The sequence below is a fragment of the Bidens hawaiensis genome, unplaced genomic scaffold (assembly GCF_021521415.1).
Source record: "Bidens hawaiensis isolate Kalapana, Puna unplaced genomic scaffold, B.hawaiensis_p1.1 tig00006930_1, whole genome shotgun sequence".
NCBI lineage: Eukaryota > Viridiplantae > Streptophyta > Magnoliopsida > Asterales > Asteraceae > Bidens > Bidens hawaiensis.
Genome location: NW_027491475.1, coordinates 28,101 through 34,587, shown reverse-complemented (window position 1 = coordinate 34,587; position 6,487 = coordinate 28,101).

The following is a 6,487-nucleotide window of genomic DNA, read 5'->3' as shown; positions in this document are numbered from 1 at the left end:
AAAAACGGCAAACCTTCACGCAGGTCAGTTATAGGTGAAGTTCAGTCATCCCACTAAATGAAAGTGCCGGTCATAACCGCACAAATCATGATAGAGGAAACCGAACTAACCTATTGACAACCGCGCGTCGAACGGTTAACTTATTCAAAACACTAATATGCCGGTATTCACCGCATAAATAAGTGTGAAAAGAAGTCGTTGCGTGTGGACGGCGGCAAAACCCGCATAAACACAAAAAACGGCAAACCTTCACGCAGGTCAGTTATAGGTGAAGATTGGTCATCCCACTAAATGAAAGTGGCGGTCCTACCCGCACAATCATGATAGAGGAAACTGAACACTAACCTATTGACAATCGCGCGTCGAACGGTTAACTTGTTCAAAACACTTGGAAAATTGCTAAGTTAAAGTATGCACGAGCGAATCATATATGGTTTATGGGGCAAAACAAGTGCCAAATTAAGCTATAATATGCATGAGCAAGTCATATAACGTCTATAAAGCAAGTCATCCAGTGAAAGTGGCGGTCCTACCCGCACAAAGATATATACATTCCATAAAAATTCAAGTATTACAAGAATGGCCGGGTATCTACCCGCCTACAAGAGTGTAAATCTATACAAAAATAAACCTATCCTAACAGTGGGAAGGGATCTAAAGGTTCAAGCTTCAGGACCACTCCCTCCAAACCCACTTGTACCCGCACCATCAGTTGGCTGTGGCGGTAAGGTCTTGAGAATGGTTAGCCCATCATCAGCAGCAGCAACTTCGTTCACCTTCTCCACCACCGGATGCGGGAAGGCAGCATACTGGTTCACTGCTTGGTCATACGCAGCTTCAGTATCTACATCATATAGAGGGAAGTTGGAAGGCGGGATGCCCTTCTCAACAAACCCTAGACCAAGCAGGAAGCCGGCCTTTTCCCCATCCTCATGAGAGCGTTGAGGGCTGCGCTCATGGCATCGTCATATGATGTGTCCGTGAAGACTCGATGCACAACTTACAAGAAAAATACAAGTATCAAAACCTTTTCTAAGTACAAAGAAAAGCGTAAAGATATTATGAAGCTAAGCTTACCTGCGACAACGCTTCTCGTAGAGGCCATTCCTTGGCAACCAGAGCCTCCTGGAGGGCAGCTTGAGCTTGGTTACGGGCGCGTTCGGCTTCACTTTTGTTAAGGTTGGCAAGCAACACTTCCTTAGCAGCAGCCTCTTCAACGCCCTTTAGCTTACGCTCAGTATGGTCAAGCATACCCCTCTGGTCCAAGATTTCTTGAAGCTTCTTAGCGTCTTCCATTGCCAAAGCATCATGAGCCTGCGGAAGCCTCTCTAGTTTGGCTTTGAGCTCCTCATTTTCGGCGCGCAGAGGTTCAGCAACGGCTTCAGCCTTGGTGGCCCTCTCAGTTGCGTTCCGAGCAGTTTCCTTAGCCAACCGAAGCTGTTCATTAACAGCCTGAGCAGCCTTGGAACGGGTCTCGAGACGGGCCTGAACTTCAACCTCGAGGGCCTTGAAGGCCTTCTCCTTATCCGCCGCAACTGCGGAAAGTCTCCTGTTCTCCTCCCGGATAGCCCGCGCCTGAGCCACTTCTTGGATGCGCGCAGCCTTTAACTTGTCGTTTTCACGACAAAGCAACTCGACGCGCGGCTGCATCCGGGCAAGGAGAATCCGAAGCTCATTTGTCAGCCTACCCTCCTGGTAGCTGGACATGGCTTCCCCCAACGCGCCACTTGGGGCCGCGTGACGGGCCCATTCGACGCAGTCCACAGGCGTCCGAAGGGTTGTTCCCCGGCGGATGTTCCACCGCCGAACAAACACTTCATTCGAATCCGACACTGCAAAAACAAAAGGCGGTTAGGAAAAGATGATATAAAAAAAAAAAAGGCCAAAATCACCCTACGCACCTGTAGGGTCGACAACAGGCCGGTAGCCGCCAAACCCATCACCCGAACCTAACGGATATCCATCCAAGAGGTCAGGCAGATAGGAAAGAGGCAGAGATTGGCTAGAAGCCCCAAACATACCTGCTGAACCGGCCGGGGGCGAGGTAGTCGCCGGCGCGGGAGGCACGGTCGAAGCCGCTGCGGTAGAGACCATCGGAGGTGAACTCACTGGAGGTGAACTCACAACCGTGGCCGCCGCTGCCGAAGAACCAGCAGAAAATATCACCGCCGGCTCAGTGAAGGATTCCGTGAAGATCGCACTGACAGCCGGCGGGGATGATGTTACAGTTGGAACAGTTGCCTCAACGGGATGAGCAACTGAACCAACACTTGAAACAGGCGCAGCCGCCTGGGTCATCGCCTCGGGCAGGTTGACCAAACCTACCGTCATGGGTCCAGAGGTGCTCCTCCCCGCATCACTTTGGAATGCAGTTGCATCCACGCCTGCATAAAGACAAGATATTTAAATATAATGGCGGAAGGATATGCAGTTAAAATAAATGAAGATTATACTTACGGGTTTTCTTGAGCTTAAAGGTTCTGACAGGCGGGGACGAACCCGATGGAGCCGGCCTCTTCACGCCGCTCACCGTCGTCACACTGGGCTGCCCGGAGGTGACAGCCGTCTCAACCTCTGGAACAGTGGTCTCACCACCACCAGGGTTCCCCGCCGCCTCCTCGCTCTGGGTTTCCGAGTCAGACCGGACAACCGGATCGGCGGTGGAGGCAACCTTCGCCTTGCCCTTCGCGCCAGCAGCCTTCTTCTTCCTCACCAACAAAGGACCATCTGCGGATTCCTCATCAGAAGATGACAAGATTAGAGGAACTCTAGCAGAGGTTTGAGCATGGAGAGGGCGGGGGTTAAAGAGTTCCTTACCTGGCCGCGTGGCACTCAAAATCTCGTGGCCCGGCGGGTAGACCTCCACAAACCGATCCGCCGTTTGCTCCAAGATAGGCAACTCGTTCTCATCAAGAGCACGGGTACCCATCCGAGCGGGACCATCAGCTTCCCGCGGATGCAGGAGCGATTGCAGGTCGTTTCCATCTGAAAACAAAAGACAAACAGTTAGAAGAAAAACCCTAAATCAGCAAAGAGATATGAAGCATTCCGTAAGGGATAGAGTTCAAACCGTATTCAAGGACGATGGGAATCTGTGGCGCCTCCGCCCCAGCATCCTTCCACACCCGGCTCATCCCGAGCATCACCATCCCAGACTCCGCAAAGCGGTAAACCGGAGTCTGGATCCGGGAGATCTTGGCGAACCATTCCGCCTCCTGGTAGTTGGAGGCGTGAAGGCTGGGGAGTGCTCTCCCGTTCTTAAACGTCATCGCTATGGGGACGACGCGAGCGGAGATATAGAAGAACTCCCGCTTCCAAGACCGAAGACTGCGCTCGGTAGCGCAGATCTTCAAACCCTTGATCCGAGTGACCAGGGTATACCACCCCTGGATGCACCTCCAGGAATAGAAGGTCATCAGGCGGTCGACATGGGGCTCCACGCCCAGAATGAGGCACACCCATTCAAAATGGCGGATTTTGGCGATCGCCATCGGGTGCACCTCCGTCAGATGTACACCGTGTCTCTCCAAAACACGGTACACAAACTTCGTCAATGGGAACCTGAGATTCCCATAGATGAAGAATGCAGCATACACCCCTATTTTGCCCTTGGGGGCATCGTACACCGTCTGGTGTGGCTCAGGAAACTCAGGCTCGAAAGGCTCGAGCATGAACTTCCTGACGATGTACTGATACTGGCCGACGGGAAGAGCACACTGGCACTCGCCAGCAGTACTCTTATCGTCCTTATCAGACGTAGACGACGGATTCTCGGCATACACGTCAGACTCCTCGGCGGTCACTTCAAGATCATGAGTAGACATGTTTTGGAGGATGGAAAGAAGAACGATTTCAGGAGAATGCTCGACAGAAAAGTTAGAGTATTCGCCGGAAATCGCTTAAGAATAAGAAGAAAGTGAAACTGTGAGTTGAGATGCATCATCTCCTCCCTTTATATACTCATCGCAATGAATGCGATGAATTTAATGCGGAAGAGAGAGGAAAACGCTGGTGCAATGAAACTATGACACGTGGAAAAAGCAAGCTGGCAACAGCTGTTGACAGGACGCGCGCCGTAAACTTCGCGGCCACGCACCCGAAAACTCGCGCCCACGCGCCTGAAAAAGCGTCTGGAATGACCATATACTGTCACGTCGCCATAACTTCCTGCACGTCCTGAAACTGTCAGAAGAAACCGTCGGACTACGCAACCGTCCCTTCAACAGTTTGGACTATTCTTATCCTTTCACCAACTCTTCGAATTTCAAAAAGATTCAAAAAGATTCAAAAGTAAGCGGGACTATACCCCTTACCTTGGCAACCAAGTAACTATAAGACAGGTGCGAGTACAGTGTTAAGGCAAAACCCTTCACATACTTAGCACCTGCAGGGAATTGAAGCCAAGAATACCTCGGCAACCAAGTAACTATAAGACGGGTTCGGGCACAGTGTTAAGGCAAAACCCTTCACATACTTAGCACCCGCAGGGAATTGAAGCCAGGAATACCTTGGAAGTAAAGTAACTATAAGACGAGTGCGGGTACAGTGTCAAGGCAAAACCCTTCACATACCTAGCACTCCGCAGGGAATTGAAACCAAGAAGGATCTTCTGGGCCATGTTTGCGGAAACGGGAATAACATTCCCGCATAGCGGGAACGTCGAGAACTAGATTGTTTGAAGCTCCAAGATGGAATTGGTTGTTTAACATAATTGATCACTATGTTCAAAACTACCAAAACCCCATGGAGAATCTACACAAGTGGAACTCAACGCTCCTGACTTGCGAGGAGGTTACAGACCTACCCGCATCATACCCAAAGATCAAGCAGAAAAGTCGGGAATTTCTGCACGTGACATTAGGACTTCCGCGGGAAGAATCCCCATGGAAAACCTTAAAACTAAACCATTTTCAAAACCCTTTGCTTAAGTCCAAAAGTTCACATCACTTATTAACAATTCATGAGAAGAACATTGGACTGGGGGGACTTGAAGAGGTAGGTCCCAGCAGAGCCCAGTTGGACCCGCAAGACTCACCTCAAACAGGGACGTCTGCGCAGTTGGACCCGCAAGACTCACCTCAAAGAGGGACGTCTGCGCGGTTGGACCCGCAGGACTCACCTTAAAGAGAGACGTCTGCGCAGAAACCAACTGGATCCGCAGGACCCACCATGCTCAGAGACGTGACGTCCTTACGCGCAGTACGCAAGCTGTTCCCGCAGGAAAAGCCTCCCAATGGTCGACGTACTCCGCCTGTTCCCGCAGCTACGGATACTAGCCATCAGGGAAGGCTACCCGCGCAGCAAGGCTACACGCACAAGGCACTAAACTCTTAAATAATTCAGTAATGTCACCTGAAGAAGGAGTGAGCAAGCCGGGAACACTCCCGCACAAAGCCGGGAAAACTCCCGCCCAAATGAGCCAGTCCGTACGATACTGGAGGATCTTTTGTACTGTACCTGACGAGGTATGGACAAAAGATCTGACCAAAGCTGCGACAGCTCACTGACAACAGTACAACGGGCAGCACGCTCTAGTACTGTATGTCACTATCAGCCGCTGCCTACTCACCAACCTGTCGGAGCACGTGCATAGCCTGCAGTTGGTGGAAAAGGAATAGTACACAGCCGGCCTGGTCACTATCAGCCGCTGCCTACCCACCAACCACCAGCATGGCACGTGCGTAGCCCACAGTTGGCAGAACAGGAATACCATTCAGCCGGCTGTACCTGCTTGGAAACCTACATTCGGCTATAAATACTCCAACACCTTGGAATGGTATTATCATCTCATATCTTATATCTTCATATATTACCTGATATCTGCTCTAGTCATTCTCTTAATATACACTTATATTCAAGAGCAATCTAGTCTGATTCTCACGCCGGAGGGTGGTCACAAGGAGGTACCCCCCCCCCTTCTCAGTGACGAGCTCACGGTGTCTGTTTTGCAGGTCATCAGAAGAACCATCTTTGCCGGACATAACCCCTCGTGGGAAACATCTATTTAACCCCCAGATTACCCGTAATCTGCCCGGGGTCACTTAGTGTTTCTTCAGCACCCATGTTCAGAAGCTGAATTTTTTGGGACCATTTTGTGAATATAGTATTATAATTTATAAGTTGGAATGATCATTATAAATTCAAATGCTACCGAACACACGTATGTGAAAAGAAAACTAATAAAATGTGTAATGACTTTTGCTATGTTTTGATGTCATATTGGAACATTGACATTCGACAATAAGCAGCCCAGTAATTAAATAAATGTGGAATTGTAGACCATTGCCATTCTTGCTAAAATGTAGTGGTAGTATTTGGGCCTAAGGGAATCAATCATAGCCCACCTTTTAACACAGCAAGATTTGAGTGGATAAGAAAAAGTGAAAAACCTTAACTAGTATTATATTTTATGAGGTTAATAATTGTTGGTATTTTAACACTTCTTAATTATATATACTGCTATAATTTAGAGGACACGGGACCAGTC